The sequence below is a fragment of the Thamnophis elegans genome, chromosome 1 (assembly GCF_009769535.1).
Source record: "Thamnophis elegans isolate rThaEle1 chromosome 1, rThaEle1.pri, whole genome shotgun sequence".
In the NCBI taxonomy this organism is placed as follows: Eukaryota; Metazoa; Chordata; class Lepidosauria; order Squamata; family Colubridae; genus Thamnophis; species Thamnophis elegans.
This window is the reverse complement of record NC_045541.1, coordinates 139,151,551-139,163,923: the sequence shown is the minus strand read 5'-3', so window position 1 is coordinate 139,163,923 and position 12,373 is coordinate 139,151,551. Positions and strand designations below refer to the sequence as shown.

The 12,373-nt window shown below is 37.0% G+C and overlaps 1 protein-coding gene across 3 annotated transcripts in view; it reads left to right on the top strand.

Moving 5' to 3' along the window:
* The window catches only part of FOXN3 (forkhead box N3), a 177,493-nt gene that overhangs the window by 137,083 nt on the left and 28,037 nt on the right, over nt 1-12,373 (top strand). The gene's annotated exons all lie outside the window — the stretch shown is intronic.

The following is a 12,373-nucleotide window of genomic DNA, read 5'->3' as shown; positions in this document are numbered from 1 at the left end:
AAAACAAAATACACAGGCCCAGTATATGTAGTATCTTGCTTAGTAGTAATAATTGTGAGAGGGATCTTGGAATCCTAGTGGACAACCAGTTAAATATGAGCCAGCAGTGTGCAGCAGCTGCCAAAAAAGCCAACACAGTTCTAGGCTGCATAAACAGAGGGATAGAATCAAGATCACATGAAGTGTTAATACCACTTTATAATGCCTTGGTAAGGCCACAGTTGGAATACTGCATTCAATTTTGGTCTCCATGATGTAAAAACGATGTGGACACTCTAGAAAAAAGAGTGCAGAGAAGAGCAACAAAGATGATTAGGGGACTGGAGACTAAAACATATGAAGAATGATTGCAGGAACTGGGTATGTCTAGTTTAATGAAAAGAAGGACTAGGGGAGACATGATAGCAGTATTCCAATATCTCCAGGGTTGCCACAAAGAAGAGGGAGTCAAACTATTCTCCAAAGCACCTGAGGGTAGAACAAAAAGCAATGGGTGGAAACTAATCAAGGAGAGAAGCAACTTAGAACTGAGGAAAAATTTCCTGGCAGTTAGAACAATTAATCAGTGGAACAGCTTGCCTCCAGAAGTTGTGAAAGCCCCAACACTGGAAGTCTCTAAGAAGATGTTGGATAGCCATCTGTCTGAAAGGGTATAGGGTTTCCTGCCTAGGCAGGGGGTTGGACAAAAAGACCTCAAGGTCCCTTCCATTCTGCTGTATTATTGTATCTCTGTAGAGAAAATGTTACAGAGGCATGGGCTATGACAGAGAAAACTCACTTCCTAATTCCCACCAGCTGACATTTCTACGCTGATGGGACCTGTAGTATTTACAACCTGCTGGACCAAATTGAGTGAGTGGAAACTACTAGGAGATAGTGGTCCCTCAGATAACACAGTCCTAAGGTTGGGACCCAAGTGTATTAAAATTGATAACCAGCACCCTGAATTGCACCCAAAATACACTGGCAACTAATGCAATTCATAATTCACTCACCAGTTCCTGGGTCTCTCCTGCAGTCATCAATGCTGTTTTCATCTAGCCAGTTGTAGTTCGCCATACTTTCCCAGAAGTTCTAAGCCATTTTCCTTTCATATACTGTATTTTTTGGAGTATAAGATGCACCAGAGTATAAGACACACCAAAATTTTGGAGAGGCAAATTTTTTAAGGTAAGTTTTTGCACTCTGCAGACCTCCCAAAAAAGGTCTGTTTTTTTTTTTTGCAAAAACTGGCCATTTTTTTAAAAAAAAACAGGCATTCATAGCCTTTTGAAGGCTTATAGAGTGCTCCTGGGAGCTGAGGGGGGGGAATCAGTCTGTTTTTCGCTCATTTTTGTTTTCCACAGCCCCCAGGAGCACTCTAAAAGCCTCCTAAAGGCTATGCGTGGCCATTTTGCTGAAGGGGCGGGGTTTCAGGAGGCAAAACATGCTGTATTTAGTGTATAAGACGCCCGCAGATTTTCAGTCTTTTTTTTTTTTTTGAGGAAAAAATGTGCGTCTTGTACTCCAAAAAATACTGTAAATGGCAATGTCAGATTTCAGAAAAAGCAGAATAAAGACATTGATGTTCTATTACAAAAACTTGATTTAAATTAATTTCATAATTATCATATTTAATATTTTTTCTCCTGTCACAAATTTTACTTTAATAAATTTTTTCAAAAGGGCTCTGGGTTGAGAATTAGGATATTTGGGTACAGTTGAGAATTTTGCGGGGTGCATGTACATCCTAGCTGTAGACTCTTCTACAAGGAACTCTGACACTTCACACACATGGCATATTTGGAAAGCTTATCTCCAATGTGCCAACAAATAACCTCAAAAGATGCTATGATTTCATAGCAGCAAGAAGCAAAATTGTCATCATTAATTTTAATAAATATGCTATCTATGTTTGTAGTATCTATGTTTTATTCTCTATAAGATGCCGAGAGTTGTTAGCAAATTGATGGCTTTAGAAATTTAAATTATAAATATATAGGTAATCCAGTCAATTTGCCTTATAGTGAAAAGGCAGCATGGATTAATATTTTATTTTATGCAGATAACTAAAACAAGAAACCCATATGTTTTCCAAATTTATGGTATGATAATCCGGATCATTACAGCCTCTGTCCTTGATTCTATGACTCTCTAAGCTTTTCTTTCACCTTCTGCATGCCAGGGGAACTAACAAATACACTTGCTTATAAGCACCCATTTGTCAATTTTTTGCTAAGTTAACACATGGATATTGTCAGGGCTAGGTGGAAAGCAAACACTTATAACACAAGGGGCAAATAAAAATTTACTTGCTTTTTCATACTTTGGGGAAATTATTGGGAGGACATTATTCTTCCAAACAAGATTTGTAAAGTTGATAATAAATTCAGTTGCCCTAAACTTGAGCTGAAGCAATATGTCAAGATAAAGATTGTGCTTAATTTCTTCTTATTGATAATGTTGCATAGATAGCCATAATACTATTCACTTCTGGAATAAACAATATTTATGTAGAGCACAAAAAATTGATCTAGGTGCTAGAGCAATCTTTCCTTTTGAATCTATAGCAACAGCTGATTTGGCAATTAAATGAAAGGTGTTTATTAGATATTACAAGATCTTCCAAAATTACATTTGTGAATATTATAAAACCAATCAGAATCAATTAATATCAGAAATACAAAGAACTTAGGTACCTTATATGTAACACAGGTGGAGGAAACGGAACATAGTTAGGGATAGTGAAATAATGGAACTGGGGAAAAGCCTGATCAATGCAGAAGTAAACCTCCCAATAATATATATGTTACTAAAAGGAAGAATTCTGGCAAACCCAATATACAGTAAACACTGTTAATGAGCATGAAAGGAGTTATACAAATAGACAAAATCTGGAAGAGCCAGTAATTTGCAGAATGCCAAAAATTAATTACCTACTGAGATGGATAGACAATAAAGATAAATACTGCAGGAATTTGTAAGACTTTTGCAGAAGTGCATAGAATAAAACAACCAATTAGAATCAAACCTAAGACCTTCAGGAAAACTCACGATGCAACCTACAGGTTTACACCAAATATCCCTGAGTTTAAAACAATTGCGTTTACAAAGATATTCATGGAATTTTAAATTTAATAGAAGAAATGAAATGCCCAGAGGATGATTCAAATACTTCAAAGCAAAGAAGGAATGGCTCAGAGGCCAGCAGAGATATGAATACTTCAACATTTTGCAAGAGAAATAGACAAAATAGTCATGAGAACGAAATCCAAACTTAATGAATAGAGTTAACAAAAACCTAGCATGAAAACAACTACAATTAAATGTGTGGCCTTGAATAGCAATAGTACTTAGACATATACCGCTTCATAATGCTTTTACAGCCCTCTCTAAGCAGTTTAAAGAGTCAGCATATTGCCCCAACATCTGGGTCCTCATTTTACCCACCTTGGAAGGATGGAAGGCTGAGGCAACCTTGAGCCTGGTGAGATTTGAACTCCCAAATTGCAGGCAGCCAGCAGGCAGCAGAAGTAGCCTGCAGTACCGCACTCTAGCCACTGCACCACCTTGAACCTGAATATTGCTGTTTGGACAGGTAAATGCATAGATAGGGATTTTTTTTTCCCATTTTCTACAAGATTATATGATTTTTTTTTCAGGAACTTGGTTGATGGGAAGTAATATAATAGCATAACTTGGCTATAGGTGTTTTTATAAATGAGTCAAGAGGGATCAAAAGATGGGCCATCCTAATGGGGCTGAATGAAACTAGTCACACAACATTTTGATGTGAGAATAGAAGAAATTAATCTGGAAAATTATGATATACGTAGATGAAATTAAAATACTGAAGGGAGAGTAAACATTTAGTTGCCAATTTAGTTAACATCACTCATTGTATCGCAACGTATCTTTATGTCTCTGCAAATTAACTTTGCTTTTATCACATCTATATACTACTTTATACATTACTTTCTACAACCTTAACATCTATTTTTGAGAATCTCAACCCCATCCACCATGACTTTCTGTCTTTCCTTTCCTCTCAAGCCATTCACCCTTCCTTTCTTTCCTTGTTTGCAATTCATCCTCATTCTTTAATTAAGCTTCCTGTCAAGTTGCTAGACTGACCTACTTGTTTTTGTTTTTCACCAGTTGTATTTTAAAATAGTTTGATCACTTTCCCACAAATGCAAGTGGAAGCTACTTTTACCCAAGCATTTTAAACTGTGCAAGCTAGGATCCTTAATATAGAAACCACCTTACAAGTTATTGAAAGCATTATATTGTCTTTCAGTGTTTTTTTTTATAAGGCTTTTGGGGAAAGATATTTGCTACTAAGAACTCTATTCTGTGAGAAACAGGATCATAGCAGGGTCTTTTAGTTTCTGGTTAAGCGGGGGAATTTTGTCCAGCTTCAGTACCTGACAAATGGGGGGGGGGGGGAGAGAAAACAACATCCAAATAAAACTGCCACTGTTCCTGATTGTCACTGTGTCTGGCTGGCAGAAATCCCATCAAGACTTGATGCCTAGAGAGAGAGAGAGATGATAGCAATGCTGTCTATTTTGAAAGCAGCCATGGTCATGTTAAGTTCTCTGAATAACCCAATGCCATTGCAACTAGCTATTATAAGAATGGTGAAAAATTGGTGATAGAGTTACTTTGATTTTGTTTTTTCCTTCTTAACCTTTTTATCTTCTATGTCTATTTGGAGTATATGTTTGGAGTCAAATTTATTTTGATTATATAACATAAAGTTGTTAATGATTATCAATGACCACATAGATAAATTTTCTCTAATATGTTTTGTAAATTGCTTCTCAACAAACATGTTTGAGAGAGAAGACTTTCTTTTCAAGATAACAATACTGAAACAAGAATTGTTATTATATTAAAACCAATTGTTATTATATACACTAGCTCCCCCCAAAAAACTAAGCCACAAGCATTTAATACGCCTTGGCTGTTAATGTTCTGTATCCTGTTCAACCTGTTGATGAAATCAAGACCTACAGGTCCTATTATCTCCCATGCCCAACTGTGTGTTGCCAAGCCTTATATTTGAATCACATAGCAACAGTATTTGTTTTCTCTAAGTTTGTTTTATAAAACACAACATTTTACCTGGTTACTCTAAACACAATTGGCAAGAGCAGATTGAACTCATGGGCATTCTGTTGGCATTAGGAAGTGAAGTCTACAAGAAAAACTTCTATCCTTGCTGAATAATCCAGCATTTCTACTTCATTTGGGGTTTTTTTCCAATTAAATTTTCTAACCTCAGTTTTTTTCAGACAGAAAGATTTAAAGGGGAACGAGGATGGGGGGCATTTTGTCTGCACTTTTGAACATTCCTGTTCTCCTGGGTGGACAATTTTCTGGTTGCATTTAACATTTGGGGGGGATGTGTTAGCCTAACTTGAAGAGCACCCGGAGACATCAGCTAGTACAGAACGCGGCCGCGCGAGTGATTGTGGGCGCATCTCGGTTCGCCCACATAACACCTATCCTCCGCGAGCTGCGCTGGCTGCCTGTAGATCTCCGGGTGCAATTCAAGGTCTTACTTACCACCCATAAAGCGCTCCATGGTAGTGGATCTGACTATCTGAGAGACCGCCTCCTGCCAATAATCTCCCTGCGTCCCATCAGATCGCATAGAGCGGGCCTCCTCCGTATTCCATCCGCCAGTCAGTGCCGACTGGCGACCACCCGGAGGAGAGCCTTCTCAGTTGCTGCTCCGATGCTATGGAACAATCTCCCCGTGGAGATTCGTACCCTGACCACAGTCCAGGCCTTCCGTACAGCCCTCAAGATCTGGCTAGCCCGTCAGGCCTGGGGATAAACTCTTCTGCCCCTCCCGAATGCTGAGTGAATGTTGTGTTTTAGTACTTTTTAGTTATTTCACATTTTTTTTTGTATTTTGTCTTTCACTCCCCTTCCCTTACTATTGTAAGCCGCCCTGAGTCCCCTCAGGGAAAAGGGCGGCCTATAAATGCTAAATAAAATCAAGTTAAAAAAAAAAAAAACTAAGCTTTTCTTACTTTTTTCATCTTTTGATCTTAACTGTTATGCTATATTTTCCACATGCTTCCCATCTATTGAAATTTGATTATGCTGTCAGAGGAAATCAGTGGTCCACAAAAAAGTACTAAGTACTATATGGCGTTTAATTATTGCCCTCATGAAAAATCTCTTGGTAAATTTCTTGGGTGTAGCTATCCAGAATAATGGAAGTAGTTTAACAGAAAACTATTTCACATAAAATTACCTGAAAAAGCAGCTATGTTATAATGCCTAGAAATATCCCTAATGATCTGGTCTCTGCTTTTTGATCTAAATCAAAAATGCTGTTGTTTGAAAGGAGGGGAAAAAAACCCTGAATTATCACATTCAGAATTAAAGTTGTTTGAAATAAATAATCCAGAGTTATTTTTTATACTAGATTTTTCTACCCCCTACTGGACATATAGAAAGGCAAGACAGTTGTGTTTTCCAGAATAGCAATTATCTTCTTCTGTTAGATAAAGTAATTTTAAGTGTTTGTGATTTTTTAGAGCCTTAAAAGAGTCACCAGGAATAGTGGAGCATTTCTTTGCACTGCAGCTTCCTTAATGCATTTTATTTGCTGCCAGATGATTGTTAAAGATTAGCATTCGTGTAAGAGAGAATTAGAGAGTAAAATCAACGTTCTATTTTTATATTCCTTCAAGTAAATTTTATTAAAAGGTTTTGGAAATAAACAAGTCTGGTTTCTTTTTTATTGTTTATATCACCTAAAATGAAGAAAAATGTAAATTGCATTTTAATTTAGTGTTTTTCTTCTTGCCCAAAAAGGCTATTTGTCAGATTTAGATTTTTTTAATTGTTTTAATTAATGAGTATGGCTATGCAATGTGTATTTGCATGTTCTTCTGTTCTAGATCTTACCTTAAATCTATAGAGAAATTACTGACACTGTAAATTCTGGAGATGGGCATGTGGGAAATTAAGAGTTGCACTAGAAAACTACAGAAGAAGAATGCTTTCTCAACTGGCTGTATAAAAATCTTTGAAAAATTTACTAGCTCTGGTGAATAATCTACCCTGTTTTCCCCAAAATAAGACCTCCCTGAATAATAAGCCCCATTGGACTTTTGAGCGCATGCGCTAAAATACCCCCCCCAAAAAATAAGCCCTCACTAAAAATATTGCAACACAGCAACAGCCATGAGGTGATCACGCTCGCCATCTCCTGCACCTCAAAAATAATAAGACTCCACAAAAATAAGGCCAAGCACTTATTTCAGGGATCAAAAGAAAATAGGACCCTATCTTATTTTGGGGAATACACGGTACTAATAGAAATGAAACAAATGTCATTCAAGCAAATTGCAAACAAGTTTATAGTATCTCTAAGATGAATTGGATTATCATTGTCTAAAAAAGTTTTCCATGTACATTTTTAAAATCCCTTCTTGCATACAGAAGGTTTGAATTGGTTTGATAACCATTAATGTTTCAAGGCAATTTTTTCCTGGTTTAAATAATTTTTGGAATAAAGTATGTGTAGGAAAGAAATATTAGAACAGTCTACATCAAAATTCATCTTACAGATGCAGGAGTATCTTGGTTGATTTTATGAGATGATTGTTTTCTAATCTGCTTTAGAGGATTAAAAAACAATTATTCCAACCCAATAACATTGTTTTGTGGAGAATACTAAAACTTCTAAAAATATGCATATGTGTAAGCCAATACCTAATATTTCAGGCTTCAGTAGCTAAACAGCCATATAATAGAAAGAATTTGAAGTGCTCCATTTATAAATGGGCTTTAATCTCCATCTGTAGCTATAAGACTATGTATTTCATCCTATTGTTATTTATTGAGAACTTTATATTTCACAGGATTAAAAACTAAAGAGTTAATTGACCTACCTGTACAGAAAGCTATTGGGAAATATTGTAGCTTTAAAACAAAGTATTAATTTAAAAGTTTGATCCTCTCTGATTCAAACTCAAAAAGGACTTTTTAGGAATACAACATTATACATTTTAATCACTCAGCAGTGTTTGATATTCATGGAGATGTGATGGCTCAGTGTTTAAAGATGCTGAGCTTGACAGCTGGAAAGCTGACAGCCCAGGTTCAAAACCTGGTGAGCTCCCATTACTTGCTCCAGTCCACCTAGCAGTTTGAAAGCATGCAAATGCAAGTAGATACATAGGTACCACTTTGTGGGAAGATAACAGCATTCCATGCTCCTTGATTTATAGTTATGCTGGCCACATGATCACAGAAGTATCTTCTGACAACAGTGGCTCCCTTGGCTAAGAAACCGAGATGAGCACTTGCCCTCAGAGTCAGACATGACTGGAAAGGAGAAACCTTTACTTTTACCTTTATTTGATATTATTAGAGAAGGGAGTGATCAAACAGAGAAGTTTCCTTTATGCATTTGATGAAATATTGTACAGGTGGTTCCCATTTAATGACTACCTATTTAGTGACTGTTTGGCTATATGACCGTACTCAATGATTGGTATCTCGTACTTAAAAGCTGTTGAAGATTCCTGTAGTTGCAATTTGCAATCTTCCCTGCCAGCTTCCAACAGACAAAGTCAATAGGAAAGCTGAAAGGAAGTCAGAACAAGTGATCCTTGTTTAATGACTTCAGCCAGGACTGCCTGAATTGCCATTTGACGTAATGAGTATGGCACTTAACAACAGAGTTTTTAGTTCCAAGTAGCATCGTTAAACTAAAGCTACCTGTATAAATTTAATGTAGCAATATTGTTATTGTCTAAAATATTGCCTAAAACCTAAGAAAAGTTTGCCACCACTATTACAAAGCCACAAGTCATGGCAGTGAAGTGATGTAACAAGCGGGAACCAAAACATTTTGTGTATGAGAGTTATGTGTGCATGTCATTTGGGTTATATTTGATTTCAAAGTTCAGGGAATTATGAGCTCTTATGTTCCTGGGTGTTGGGCAGCAGATACCCCATTTCCCTGAAAATAAGACCTTCCCGGATAATAAGCCCAATTGGGCTTTTGAGCGCATGTGCTAAAATAAGCCTTCATTGAAAATATTGCAACACAGCAGCAGCCATGAGGTGACCATGCTTGCCGCCTCCTACACCTCAAAAATAAAAAGACCTCCCTGAAAATAAGGCCAAGCGCTTATTTCAGGGGTCAAAAGAAAATAAGACCCTATCTTATTTTGGGGAAAATTTTATCTATTGCAACCAGATTAAATAAAAATAAACATTGTGACACTTTTAAAATGTTAAAAACTACACTCACATTCTTATTATAATCTTTATAACTATCCTAACTATTCCTTGTGGATTACAGAGAAAGTTGACTTAATTAATACCCTTGAGTGAATTTATGTAAAGATAAGATTTGAACTAGGGAGTTCCTGCTCAATCCCTGAGCAATTATATTATTGATTTTAAAATACTTGGCAAGTGTTTTTAATTCAATCATTTTCAGGAACCTTTTAATTATATCCTAGATGTTCTGAATATGTTTGCTGTAATCATGCACCACAATTGAGTTTGAATACTTCTTGTTTTCTTAAATGAATTTTTCAAAAAGATAAGTGTCTTGGAGGATTCTGCCCTGTAATCTTTTTTAACTTCAATATCCAAGCAGCCACGTCAAGTTGTAACCATCCATTCATTACTAGGGGATTATATTGAGTTGAAATATCATGTGACTGCACCAATTTATGTTGGCAATCTCAGCTCTTCCCTTAGCGGGCATTAACTGAGAATTGTGGCTTGTTAAGTAAGTACCCACCCTAATCCAAGCCAGTCCAGGTTTTGCCCCTTCCAGCCCCATGCCTAAGTATGATAAAGGATTGAGTCCAACACCTGCTACCTGCCTGTTCCATCCAGCAAGCACTCTCACCCAGTTGCCTTTCCCCCCAGCTCAGCAACACCAACCATTCACCCATCAGTCTTCTCTCCTCAGCCCCACATGGCTCTCCAGCCCAGCCTAGCCCAGCCAGCATTTGTTCACCCAGCTGCCTTCTCTCCAGTCCATGCACCAACCTTTTACAACCTTCTCTAGTGAATGTTTCCTACTTTCCTACCTTTCTTCCTTATTTCCCAAAGTAGCACTGCTTTTGGAAAGCTTCACTGTCTTTGGAACTCTTTGCTCCAAAAGCAGCATAGCTTTCTGAAGACAGCACAGCCTTTGGAAAACTGTTGTCATCCAAAGGTGCTCTGTGGAAGCCATAGTGAACTGGAGTGGACCTTGGTAATAAGAGGAGCCACTGAATGGTTCAACTCCTCAGAACTCATCTCCAGATCAAGAAAAAAGACTAGGATCATTCACAAGTTTGCTCCATATAAAATCTGTCCACAAAGAGATCATGAAGTAGAGCCCAGAGTCACCTTTATGGGGGAGATGGGTGGTTTAAAAATATAAATATAAATTTAAAAAATAGTGATCTCTAGCTTGTTTGAGAGCTCTGGGGACTGAGAGAAAACCATCCAGGCCTATGTATTGTTGAGAAAGAACTTTTATGAAAGTCATTCTAGAAGCATTAATACTGTCTCATTTGGACCTGAGAGTTGCTTTTCAAGAAAGGATTGATAGCTTATAAATTTGGTGTCTTGTAGCTTGTTTTATATACTTCTTGTCATCTAGTTGGTATTGCAAGTCATAGAATTTTTTTTGCTCTTGGAAGCAACAACAACTAAAAAGAATACTACCTTTTTTCTTGTTTGGGTATCTTGTTTCCTGACATCTTGTACATTTTAAGATTTTCATCTTTAAAGGTTTGATTTTGCAACAATATCCACTAATAATTCAGCATATAATTGGAAAGTACTTTGATTGGAAAAATATATGGTATCAAGTTTGAAAAATATTACACACATGACTTTATTTGTAAGGCTTATATATGAAACAACCTAATTCCAGTCAGTGATTCAGTAAAAACAGTTTGAATTTGAATTCTATCTTGGAAACAAATAAAAGATCTTCAACTATCACTATGCAGAAAGTTCTGCAACTCCTGGGGAGATCTTGAATAATTCTATATCAACCTGCTTCAGATGGGTACGGTTCAGGTTTGTTGGGGTTGTATCTTTCAATCAGCAGTCACATTTTGATTGGCAACACTTGGGGATTGTTTTTTTATATCTATAAATATATTCAGAAACATGTGGCATTGCAGTCAGAGCTGTTTAGGTGTGTGTGTGTGTGTGTGTGTGTGTGTTGAGACAGACAGACATACATGCTTACACACATACATACCATAAATAAATAAATAAATAAATAAATAAATAAATAAATAAATAAAATCACTTAATTATGTTCTTATTCAGAGCTGTAGCCAGCAGACCAAACATGCCTTATTTTGGAATGAAATAAATTATTCCTCTCCCCCCCCCCTCTTTCAGTTTTTTGTGATATGTTTCCATCCAGAACAATTTATTTTTGAAGTTCTGTTAGCCTCAGGGAATTTCCCAAGCATATGAATACTTTCCTCCTTGTTTCTCAGCAGCCTTGCCTTGACTCAATTTCTGTTAGCACAGGGCATGAGTTTACTGTTTAAAAAGGCATAATCTATAAATGAGGGTAACATGACCCTCAGAGAAATGCAACCATAAAAGGTAACATGTGTGGAGGAGGGGGGGGTCTCTCTCTGGGAAAGAAAAGGAGGAAAGTAACCATTACAGCCTCTTACATTGTACCTCCCAGCAGATTGCAGGGTTTTATACTTGATTATATTATTGCCCTTGAAATTGAACTGCATTTATAACATATGTGAAATATGTATTTTTAACACTAAAGTGTAATTTTCCAACATAATATCCAAAATAAAGTGCCAAGAAGTTATTAACCGCAAATTGAATTTTGTGGTATGTAATTTAGTTTCAGTAGTGACAAGTATTTTTTCTCTTTTTCTCTCCCGCCCCCACCTCAAGAAAGAAAGGAAAGAAAGAAAGAAAGAAAGAAACCCATTAGTCATTCAGTTTAGCAGCACAGAGGCAGCAGTCAACAAGGGTGTTGCATTCTGTGTCTGCTTCAATTGCACACTTCATTTATTTGAACATGGCATAGGCGGCTTTCTCTGTCATGCAGCATCACTACACTATTAGTGAGTTTCGCCCCAGGGCAGCTGGGACGCTTTGCTGGGGCAGATGTTCTTTTCAGCTTATTCACTGGCTGTTCTTGGTTGTTTACTGTTGTCATGACAACGTCTATTTCCATAGCAGCCATGTGGCCTCCTCTCAGAGACTAAGGAATATAGTTATAAAAGAATCATATTTTGCTCTGTGTCTCTTACTTACCATCTGTCAACTAACTGCATGTGATGGATTCAAAAACTGATTAAGGATAATGGCAAGCCCTCAGTGATAATTTATTAGAAGTAAAACTGGGCCT